General features: G+C 42.3%; 1 non-coding gene across 1 annotated transcript; it reads right to left on the bottom strand.

Annotated features, from left to right (window-relative positions):
- Window positions 1-773: 773 nt before the first annotated feature.
- On the bottom strand, window positions 774-846 carry TRNAI-AAU (transfer RNA isoleucine (anticodon AAU)). Its single transcript has one exon. It is a non-coding gene; the product is annotated as a tRNA-Ile (tRNA).
- Between the last annotated feature and the right edge of the window lie 11,319 nt (window positions 847-12,165).

Raw genomic sequence — 12,165 nt, 5'->3', positions numbered from 1 at the left:
GCCTGAGCCTGAGTCCCCGCCTCCCGGAGGTGGGAGCACGTGCGCCATGTTTATTGGCGATTTCCACCGAAGGGCGTTGAGCCGTTTGCAACGAGATTTGTTTTCCCACCACAACTCATGAGCATCTCTGATGTCTTTTGTAAACTCCAGCGAGCGTGCTTCTGCACCTGCTGCTCTAACAAGGGTTTGATGTGCACATAGTTCCTTTCACTTTAGTACTTTCTCTGCAGGAGCCTCTGTGTTCAGACACAGTTCAGAGAGCTGACTTCTCTGTTGGTTTCTGTAAGAGGACCTTCTGAAACAATAGCCTGGAGTGTGTGTGTGTGTATGTGTGCTTGTGTGTGTGAGCGAGAGAGAGGTGGGGAAGGGAGGATGTGAAACAGTGCCCCATGAATTGATTTAATTTGCTCATTCTGCCTTAGTTTCTAGGTCTGTCTTTTCCTGTCCTCAACACGCTACTCCAGCTTTCCCTCCCCTCTTGTTTCTCTCCTTCACTTCCCACCACTACATCCAGTCCCGCCCACCTTAACTAACCTTAATACACATTATATAGAATTCCACGAATTCTTCCATGTTAACTGAACTTAAGTTTTAGTGTGCTGTTATTACATTATAGCAGAATGGAAGAAATTCTTTTTTTCCTTAAAGAAAAGGAAGGGGTGGCAATTGAAATGCCACCTTCTTCCTCTCAGCTTTTAAAATGCCATATATATGGGGTTTTCTTTTTTCTTTTTTGGGGGGTAATTAAGTTTATTTTTTAGTTTTTGTTTTAATGGAGGGACTAGGGATTGAACCCAGGACCTCATGCATATTAAGCATGAGCTCTACCACTGAGCTATGCCCTCCCCCCATATATAAGGTTTTGTTGTCAAATTTTCAATCATCCTGTAAGATCCCACTTTTTTCATTTTACATTCAGTCAAGAGCATTAGTAGTTTGAGATTAACAGACACAGTACTATACATAAAACAAAAGACAAGGACCTATTGTATAACACAGGGAAGTATATTCAAAATCTTATAATAAACTATAATGGAAAAGAATCTGAAAGAGTGTATATATGTATATGTGTAACTGAATCATTTTGCTGTGCACCTGAAATTAAAAATTAATACAACATTGTAAATCAACTAGACTTCTATAAAAAATTTTTTTAAAAAAAGAATATTTCCCCAGAGTATTAAATATTCTTAAAAAATGCATTTAACTATTTGTAAGTTGATAACATTTTAGTGTTTGTTTCTTTTTAATTTTAGGATATACAACTTAATTATAACCATTGTTATATTGCAGGAACTAGAATTACAGGATTTAAAGGGCATATTTTAAAAGCTTCCAGTCATGTAGGCGGGCCGGGCTTACTGCCTATTCAGCTGGCTCAGCAATGTCTTGGAAAAATACATCTTTGCCCATTCATTAGGTGAGAACGATGTCTTGATATTTTAATGTGCATTGCATTGAATTGAAGACTCAGGGATAACAGCAGTAAGAGAAGGAAAGAAGTTTACTTGCAAGAAATGTGAGACACCCAGAAGGACCTGCTATTCAGATCAAAACCACAGCAGGTTATTAGAGCCAAACACGGCAAAATTACTGAGGTTCCTGAATTTACACTTGGTATGTTCATGACCAAAAACCTGCAATTTTCTTACAGAGCTACAATTTCTGGGAAGTTGTGGCCAGACTTCAGACAGCAGCATTGCAAAAGTCAGGGATAACGTTGTTTGCATTAAGTAGTCAGCACCTCACAGGCGATGCCCGGCATTCATTTATTTGGGGGGCTGGAATTAGGGCTGAAAGTGTTTATTCTCCCCTAATGGTGGGACTTGGAGGCACGATGTTGGTTTTGCTTCCACAAGACTTTGCATGTGTGGAAAGGATCGTGTGTTTCTTCTTTTGTAACTATATGTTTGTGTCTTGTGCCCTGTTTCATTTTATTGGAGTTTATCTTTTGTTTACTGGATTACTTCTGTTTACTTGCTATATATTAAAAATCCATTGTTATATATTGCAAAAAGAAATTGTCCTCTGTCACCTGACTTTTGATTTATTATATTTTTATCATAGCTAACACTTGTATTTTTATGTAGTCAAATCCATTGATTATTTCCTTTCTAATATATTTTGGTACCATGCTTAGAAAGTCTTTCCCAGCTCTTTCATTATTGCTTACAGGCAGCCACGGAATGGAAGAAAACATTTACAAATCACTTATCTAGATAAGGAGCCAATATACAGAATTTACAAAGAATTCCTATAACTCAACAATGAAAAACCAAACAACCTGGTTAAAAAGTGGGAAAAGGACTTGAAGAGACATTTCTCCAAAGCAGATATACAAATGGCCGATGAGCCATGAAAAGATGCTCAACATCACTAGTTATTACAGAGATGCAAATCGAAACCATGGTGGATACCACTTTCCATCCATTCGGATCGCTATTGAAAAAGAAAAAACAGGAAATAACAAGTGTTAGTGAGAACGTGCAGAAATTGGACCCCTTGTGCTCTGCTGGTGGGAATGTTAAATGGTGCAACTGCTTTGGAAAATAATACAGGGTTTCCTCAAAAAACTAAAAATAGAATTACCCCCTGATCCAGCCATTCCACTTCTGGGTATATGCCCGAATGAACTGAAAGCAGGTATCTGTACACCCCAAAGGTGGAAGCAACCCTATCGATGGATGAATGGATAAACAAAATGCAGTCTGTACATGCAAGAAATATTATTAAATTAATTAATTATTATTATTATTATTAATTAATTATTATTAAATTAAATAATATTATTAAAAAGGAAGAAAATCCTGCCATTTGCAACAGCATAGATAAACCCTGAAGACACTATGCTATGTGAAATAAGCCAGAAATGAAAGGACACACACTGTACAATTCCACTTATACAGAGTACATTTAAGGTCCCTAGAGGAGTCACATTCAGGGGTAGAAAGCAGAATGGCAGTTGCCAGGGACTGAGAGGAGAAGGAAATGGGAAGCTGTTTAATGGATACAGGGTTTCAGGTTTGCGAGGTGAAAACATTCTCGAGATGGGTGGTGGTGATGGTTGCACAACAGTGCAAATGTGCTTAATGCCACTGAGCCGTATACTAAAAAATGGCTAAAATGGTTTTATGTTACATATATTTTACAACAACTTTAAAAAAGATATTACTTATATTTTCTTTTCTTTCTTTTTTCTTTTTCGAAATTTTTTATTGAAGTGTAGTTGATTTACAATGTTAGTTTCAGGTGTACAGCAAAATGATTCAGTTACACATAAATATATTTTTTTCTTTTCAGATTATTTTCCATTATATGTTATTACAAAAAATGGAATATAGTTCCCCGTGCTGTATTTTCTTTTCATACTTTGTAATTGTGCTGCGGTTTTTTCAGGAACCATTCTGATGGCAAGTCCCATCCACTGTGCAAGCGTCACCCGGTGGTGGTGGGAGGGCGGTGGTTGGGGGCCTGGTGACAACTAAACCAAAGGTGAGGTAGCAACGGGGCAGACCCTGGGAGACAGCTGGGTGTGTTAGGCTCTTTGCTGCCAAGGTATACAAGTTTGCTTAGGATGACCACTGGTTCCGGTTTTGTTGTGTAACAGACTATCCCGAACTTTATGGATTAACCTTTTTATTCCATCACACAGTCTGTGGATTAGCCCTGTGGGCAGGGTTCGGGGCGAGCAATTCTTCTCCTCCTGGTGTTGACTGAGGTCACTCAGTGTTACTCAGCAGCGGGGATGGGTTTGTCTGGCGTATCCAACATGGCACCTTGGTGGGGCTGCCTGGAGGGCTGGGCTCAGCTGGGACTGTCAGTTGAAGAGCCTACACATGACCTATTCAAATAGTGCTTTCCGGGTAACCAGATTCTTTTTCTTGCCTGTTTTGGGAAGTGAGGAGTTTATTTATTTACTTGTTTTAATGGAGGTACCAGGACCTCATGCATGCTAAGCACACGTTCTACCACTGAGCTATACCCTCCCCCCTGAGTTCTTACATGGTGGCTCAGGGCTCCCTGAGAGAAGGTCTCAAGAGAACCAGATGGAAACTGAATATCTTTTGACCTAGTGTTGGAAGTCACATCTTGCTACTTCTGCATTTTGTTGGCTACAACCTAAGGTCACCCCTAGACTCAAGGAGAGAGAAATTATAAACCACCTTCCATTGGGGAAGTGGTGGGGTCACATTGAGGGGAGCATTCGGGCTGGAGATACTGTTGTAGCCATCCTTAGAAAATCCAGTGTATCCCATTGTTAAGAGAAAGGGGATTTATTGTAAAACACAAAAGACTAGAAGTAGGAAAACCCCGAAATGGAGGCGGAACAGGACCAGCCGTAGTCGGTCTGACCTGCTGCATAATCTGCTTGCATCTCTCCCTTCTCAGTTTTCCTTAGTCTTCCTCAATTTCCTTTGACCTGTGCTCTCCTTCCAAGCCTCCCAACAGCCCCTCGCCCGTGACCTACCGTGGCCTCTCCTGCCTTTCTCAGTCTTCCCCCAGAGTGTCTTAGTTCAGGTTCCTGAGTCTCGGATTGGCTCAGCTCGGATTTCTCGGTAGCCCAGGGCTTAGTCGTGGGAGGGGCGGGTACAGGCTGGAAGTACTGTGAAAGAGAAGCTGGTATCAGATCACACTGCCTCCGGTTTTCACACCCGGCTGCACATCTGAATCACCTGGGCAGCTTTAACAAAAAAAATCCTCTTGGCCTGGATTCTGATTTAATTGGTTTAGGGTTAGAGACTGAGCAGGGGTATTTTTTAGGTCCATGCATCTCCTACAGTCAGGTAACGCTGTGGTACCCTGGGAAGGACCAAGAGGTATGGACAGCAAGCTTGCCTGGGGAGTATCATTTCCCAGACCGGGAAAGAAAAACAGGCTTTTCTTGTTTTTGTCTTTGATCGTGTATTGTTTTTTGTTTGTTTGTTTGTTTGTTTGTTTTTTAACATTTTTTATTGATTTATAATCATTTTACAATGTTGTGTCAAATTCCAGTGTTCAGCACAATTTTTCAGTTATTCATGGACATATACACACTCATTGTCACATTTTTTTCTCTGTGAGTTATCATAACATTTTGTGTATATTTCCCTGTGCTATACAGTGTAGTCTATTCTACAATTTTGAAATCCCAGTCTATCCCTTCCCACCCTCCACCCCCCTGGTAACCACAAGTCTGTATTCTCTGTCTGTGAGTCTATTTCTGTCCTTTATTTACGCTTTGTTTTTGTTTGTTTGTTTTTGTTTTTGTTTTTTAGATTCCACATATGAGTGATTTCATATGGTATTTTTCTTTCTCTTTCTGGCTTACTTCACTTAGGATGACATTCTCCAGGAGCATCCATGTTGCTGCAAATGGCATTATGTTGTCGGTTTTTATGGCTGAGTAGTATTCCGTTGTATAAATATACCACATCTTCTTTATCCAGTCACCTGTTGATGGACATTTAGGCTGTTTCCATGTTTTGACTATTGTAAATAGTGCTGCTATGAACATTGGGGTGCAGGTGTCATCCTGAAGTAGATTTCCTTCTGGATACAAGCCCAGGAGTGGGATTCCCGGGTCATATGGTAAGTCTATTCCTAGTCTTTTGAGGAATCTCCACACTGTTTTCCATAGTGGCTGCACCAAACTGCATTCCCACCAGCAGTGTAGGAGGGTTCCCCTTTCTCCACAGCCTCTCCAGCATTTGTCATTTGTGGATTTTTGAATGACGGCCATTCTGACTGGTGTGAGGTGATACCTCATTGTAGTTTTGATTTGCATTTCTCTGATAATTAGTGATATTGAGCATTTTCTCATGTGCTTTTTGATCATTTGTATGTCTTCCTTGGAGAATTGCTTGTTTAGGTCTTCTGCCCATTTTTGGATTGGGTTGTTTATTTTTTTCTTATTGAGTCGTATGAGCTGCTTATATATTCTGGAGATCAAGCCTTTGTCGGTTTCACTTGCAAAAATTTTCTCCCATTCCGTAGGTTTTCTTCTTTGATCGTGTATTGTTGCTCGTTTGTTTTTTTCACAAATGAAATCTCAAAAAATTTTTGTGAACTGGAAGGGACCTTAGAGACATTTACAGATATGGAATAGGACAACCAGTTCATCTGGGTTTGTCTGGAACTGTCCCAGTTTTAGCACCAAAAGACCCACCAAGTCCCAGAGAAATCCCTCAGTGCCAGGTAAACCAAGAAGGCTGGTCACCCTACATGGAAACCCATTAGCAATCCCTCCCCATTCTCCCTGGCTCCCAGTTGCTGCCAACCTCTTGTATCTGCTCTGTCTCTATGGATTCGCCTATCCTGGACATTTCATATAAATGGAATCCTGTAGTATGTGGCCTTTTGTATCTGTCTTATTTCATTTAGCATAGTTGTTTTTAAGGTTCATTCATGTTGTAGCATGTCTCAGTACGTCATTTCTTTTTATGGCTGAATGGATTGTATGGATAGACCACGTCATCAGTTGATGGACATTTGGGTTGTTGCCACTTTTTGGTTATTATTAATAATGCTGCTATAAACATTTATGTGCAGGTTTTTGTGTGGATATATGTTTTTAACTTTCTTCTATATACACCTAAGAGAGGAATTGCTGGGTCACATGGTAATGTTAACATTTTGAGGAACCGCCATTGCTGTTTTCCACAGCAGCTGCACCATTTTATGTTCCCACCAATAGTGCACAAAATTTCTGCCCTCCACATCCTTGCCAACACCTGTTATCATATTTTTTTTTTGTTATAGCCATTCTATTGGGTGTGAAGTGGTATCTCATTGAGGTTTTGATTTGAATTTCCTTGATGACTAATGATGTTGAGCATCTTTTCATATACTTATTGGCCATTTGTATATGTTCCTAGAGAAACTGAATTTAAACATGTAGGAAGTGCCTCTCCTGTACTGGCTCCAAGTAAGGTCCTAGGAGATAAAGATGAAATGGCAAGGTCCTGGCCTTCAAGGAGCACTCAGTCTGAGACAGAGGCAAGGAGTCAAAGAGGTGGACTTAAGAGTTAAGTCTTTGATGGACATCTCTACAAGGTGAGAGGGTCAGGCACAGGGAGGCTCAGAAAAGGCCCCGCCATGAACTTGACCCAAGAGCTGTGGCTGGGAGCAACCTGGCCATTATACCAAGGAAGTCACAAAAGTCCTTCAGAACTAGGGTGTCTGTATGTCCTGCTTTCCCCAGATCAATCCTGATTTACTCCTGTTATCCCAATTTAAGTATCTGTACCCCCCTTTACTGTCAGAATACCCATTTGATATTTACAGTGTTTCAAAATATTTTCCTAAGAGATTATTACAATTGCAAAGGGAAAAACAGTAATTTCATAGTAGAGAAATCTGGCAGACATGTAACCCCATGAATAACCAAGGTTACCATCATCACTAACGGGACAAAGAGATGTTATGTGCCTCCTGATATGATATGCAGAGAAAGACAACAATATTTTTGTGGTATTTTTGCCAAAAATACATAAACTGAATCTAATCACTTAGAAACATCAGACAAACACAAATTGAGGGCCATTCTAAAAAATAACTGGTCTATACTCTTGAAAGGCAAAAGGACTATTCTAGATTATAGAAGCCCAAAGAGAAATGACAACTCAGTGCAATGCATAGTACGGGGTGAGCTCCTGGGTGGAATAAAAGAACATTAGTGAGTCACGTGGTGAACTCTGAATAAAGTCAATGGGTTAGATAATAGTACTGTTAGTGTAGAATGTCCTGGGTGTGGAATGGATGGTAAATAATGTGACCTCCCTCTCTAGAACCCAAGGAGAACCCAGCTCTCTCCACTCCCAGCCTGTGGACCTCTTGCCATCAACCATCCCAGCTGGCCACTCAGCCCTTCCACCACTGAGGGGGCATCCAGATAAACAGGACCCCAGTCATGCCAGTGCCAACCTGGTCACCACTACACCTATGAGGTTCTTTGGCATCTAAATGACCGAATGCTTAAGGACTCAGCCAAGGAAACCACTGCTCTGCTTTTCTCAATAGTCAGAAGTAAGGTTCTCAAACAAAAAAGGAAAAGCAAAAGGAAAAAAAAAAAACAACCAGTGAGAAGTTGGCTTTTTTGTAGTCATTTCAGCTTCCCTGCTGAGTGGCTGAGGGCTCCTTGGAGCTGATTTTCTGGCCACTGGTCCTTTATGACCTGCAGGCCAACTGATTCCTGCAGAAAGCCTGTTTTTACTTCCAACTACAGCGTCTCACCTGCTTTATGCCTCTTAAAATAAGGGAATCCTCTCAGGACCGAAGTAAAAAATGTGGACATTTTGGGCAGGCTAATAACTGGGCATTCCCTCAAACTGATATTATTTAAATATTTGCTAAATGGGAGTAGAAGGAACTGAGCTTCTGTTCATGCACAGGTGCAGGCAGTTCACTGCATACACCTCTGCTGGCCGGGGCGGGCAGTGGCCTGAACACATAGGGAAAAAAGCGGGGGAGGTATAGCTCAGTGGTAGAGCGCACGCTTAGTATGCACGAGGTCCTGGGTTCAGTCCCCAGTACATCCTCTAAAAATAAATAAACCTAATGACCTCCCCCCTAAAAAAAAAATTTCCCTGTGTCTGTAGTCCCTGTCTTCCATTTTCTTTTAGGATTTTGCAGAATTAAGTTACTCATTCAGTTTATCGCTTACTATCAAGAGTGGACCATGCCTCACTCTTTTTTAAAAATTTTACTAATTTATTTTTTATTGAAATATAGTTGATTTACTCTCACTCTTTGTTTGTTTGTTTGTGTTTTTTGGGGCGGTGGTAATTAGGTTTATTTACTTATTTAACAGAGGCGCTGGGGATTGAACCCAGGACCTCATGCATGCTAAGCATGTGCTCTACCACTGAGCTATAACCTCTCCCCCACCTCCTTTAAGACACTAGAGGCTCCACGAGGCAGGGATTGGGTCTGCCGTGTCCTCTATGAGATCGCAGGGCCTGGCCAGAGAAAGGGCTCAATGCACAGTTAATGAAGGATAAAGAAATCCTCAGTTCCCCTCGGGGTGCACCGCTGGGGACACTGCAGTGGCTGATGGTTTGATGGGCAACAGTTGCTGTTTACTGGCATGACAGGCATCATTGCTTGTCCACCATCCTGAATATGGTCACACTGGCCACCAAGCTTAGGCCGAGATGTGGGACGAACTGGATAGGGATCTTCAAATACCCAGAGAGCAGTGGAAGATGTTGTGTCTTGGTCCAGAGTCCAGAACTGCACTCCTGGGTGAGGGAGGCGGGGTCCGAGGTTGCCCTGCTCATCTTCCCACAGGGATGACTGCTGGGCGACGGGAGGGGCACAGCCTTGCACGCGGTATGCTCTCTCCCACCGAAAAGCTTGAGAGGACCCCTCTACTGAGGGAAGGCTTTTGTTACCTCCCAAATAACGTGTACTAGGTTCTCTCAAATACAGAGAAAGATGAAGAAGAAAACAAAGATGGTCCTTAATCTACCACCTAGGAAACTACCAAAGGTGAAAAAAGTACTGGAAAGTATTTGAAACTTTTTTTTTTTTAATTCTGCTTGTTCCAGTTTACATTGGTAGTGGAAACAGAGGTGGTATTTTTAGCTGGAGCCAGATTGTCTTGAAGGAAGGTCTTGAATGTCTGCCCCGCAAACCTAGATTTTAACTCAGATGATCTTAAGCAGCTTTTTAAATTTTTGGTTTTTTAATTTTTTGTGGGGGAGGGAGTCACTTAGGTTTATTTTTTATTTTATTTATTTATTTATTTATTTATTTATTTATTTATTTATTTATTTATTTAATGGAGGTACTGGGGACAGAACCCAGGACCTCGTGCATGCTAAGCACGCGCTCTACCACTGAGCTGTTACCCTCCCTCCTCAAGTGGCTTCTTGCATTTTGGGGCCAAAGCTGGCATTCACAAGCTGAAGGGTTCAGCAGAACAAGTTATTTTGAGAAACCTATGTGAGTCGCTGCCTACCGCGAGGATCCTCTAACTTGAAACTTCACACCTCAGAGCAGAAACTTCCAGAAAGCAATGAATCCCATTTACTGCTAAGCCTGCCGGGTTTGTTTCTTTAAACATAAATCTCCACACCTTCCACCCAAACCTGCAGTTATATTGTCAGAATTAGGTCTATAAAGTAACACAAGTCCTCTCCTGGGGTTGTAACCAGAGAACCCATTTGTCAGAGCCCTGGCCTTGTTCCTGTCACCCTGTGGAGGAGGGGAGGAGCAGCCTCTATGAGCAAGCCCTGTGGGGACAGCTACTGATTTGTCCACTCATGATAGCATGCCTGCTGGCCTATGCCTGGCCCTTTCCCTGCCCCTAGCCCCATGCCTAGGGCCACCTGCTTTCAGCTCTCACCCCCTGGGCCACTGTGATTGGTAAGTCCCTGTCCCAAAATAGGCCAATAGCATTGTTCAATCTCTTACCGCTGTCATTGGCACAAAGATCTACCCCAAACTGGGCCAAAGGCAAGAGGGCATCCCTCTCAGATGACGGAGCTTAAGGTGGGAGCCTGAGACTCACAGAGGGCCACGCTGTCCCTGCCTGGGAGAAATCCACCAGAGGGAATGACGGCAACACAAGGTGTTTCCAAAAGGTGGCCACGGTTATGTTTCTCATGGCGCATGCTTTTCCAGGACCTGGCCACGCTCCACTACAAGGAGGGGTTTATGACTCTCCCCAGCCCTTGAAACAGAATGGGCCTCTGTGATGGCCTCCGCTGATGGAGAGGACAGAGCCGTCCTATCTGACTCTGAGGCCGGCGCTTAAGAGGCAACACAGCTTAACCCCCTGACTCCCTCTCTCTGACGCTCTTGCACTTCGAATCTGAGAGCTCTCACGCTCTCAGTAGCCACATGAAGAGACCCACACCTGGGGCCCTGAGCGCCAGCTGACCTCCCAGTCGACAGCACGATTGGGTTACCTTAGAAGCAGACCCTCCAGCCCTTAGTTGAGAGCCTTCCTTTCTCTGCCAACCCCTGTCCAGTGCAGATTCCTGAGCATAACAATCGATTTGTTGTTTTAAGTTACTACTTTTGGAGGTGGTGTGTTATATAACAATACACAATTGTTATACTCAGGAACACGGAGAGTCACAGTGGTTTTTGAGTTCCACTGTCTGTGACGTCTGCCAGCACCTTCTTGAGGTCATGAGAGCCTTGCAAAAATCCTCTTTTATCTAAGGTCATTGGGTTTCTGTCACTTGCTATTGAGAGAATCCTGATTAACACTGGTGGTCATGATTAAGGAAGGGTTCTGCTCAAATAAGAAAATTTCCTGGGGGAGGGTATAGCTCAGTGGTAGAGTGTGTGCTTGGCACACACAAGGTCCTGGGTTCAATCCCCAGCACCTCCATTAAATAAACAAAAAACAAACAAACTAAACTTAATGACCTCCATCCCTCCCCCAAAGTAAAAATAAATATATTAATTAAATAATTGGACCCCAAAAAAATTTTTTTAAAAGAAAATTTCCTGACACCTGCAGGTCTGGGTACACTGCCGAGGCACTAACTTCTAGACTACTAAGTTTCAAGATGAATAAAATTGCTGCCACACCACCCTCACCTTAAAAAAAATCTGTAATGACAGAATTGCCAACTTTAATTTTGTTACTTTAAACCCCTTTTAAATATTCAACTGCTGTCTACTTTTACTATTATCTTAGCTAAGAAAGGATATGTAAACATTCACAATGTAAGAAGGACACAATCTCAGAGTAAAGAAGAGGGCTTTAAATTGAATATATTTGGTGCCATGCAAAATTGACCACACTGACATTTTCTCCCCTTTTTACTGTGGCACAGTGAAAGGTTTATCATAGTCAGACACTGGTCCTTGACATCTGGATATTGGAAAGTTGGCTGGGTACTAAGGGGGGAGGGGAGCAAAGCTGAGAACAGCACGGTCTGCTCTCAAAGAACAAACGTTAAAGAACCCTGGGATGGTGGCTGAAGAGGTGGCTGACCTGGCTTGGCTGGCCCTTCCCAGCGGTGTTTTGTCCAGAGTTGTCCTTCTCCAGAGAGACCTGGATGTTAATGGGGACCTTGCTTCATGAAGCAGTACTGAATATAGTGTTTGGTATGCAGATTTGAGAACCAGAAGACAGCCAGGTGTAAATCTCAGTGTCAATCACTTGTTTTTTGTTTTGTTTTGTTTTGTTTTGTTTAAGTTGGGCAATTTACTTCTCAGTTTCCT

Source organism: Camelus dromedarius, chromosome 17 (assembly GCF_036321535.1).
Source record: "Camelus dromedarius isolate mCamDro1 chromosome 17, mCamDro1.pat, whole genome shotgun sequence".
NCBI lineage: Eukaryota > Metazoa > Chordata > Mammalia > Artiodactyla > Camelidae > Camelus > Camelus dromedarius.
Note: the sequence above shows the minus strand (reverse complement) of the source record. Positions and strands in the feature narration are given on the sequence as shown.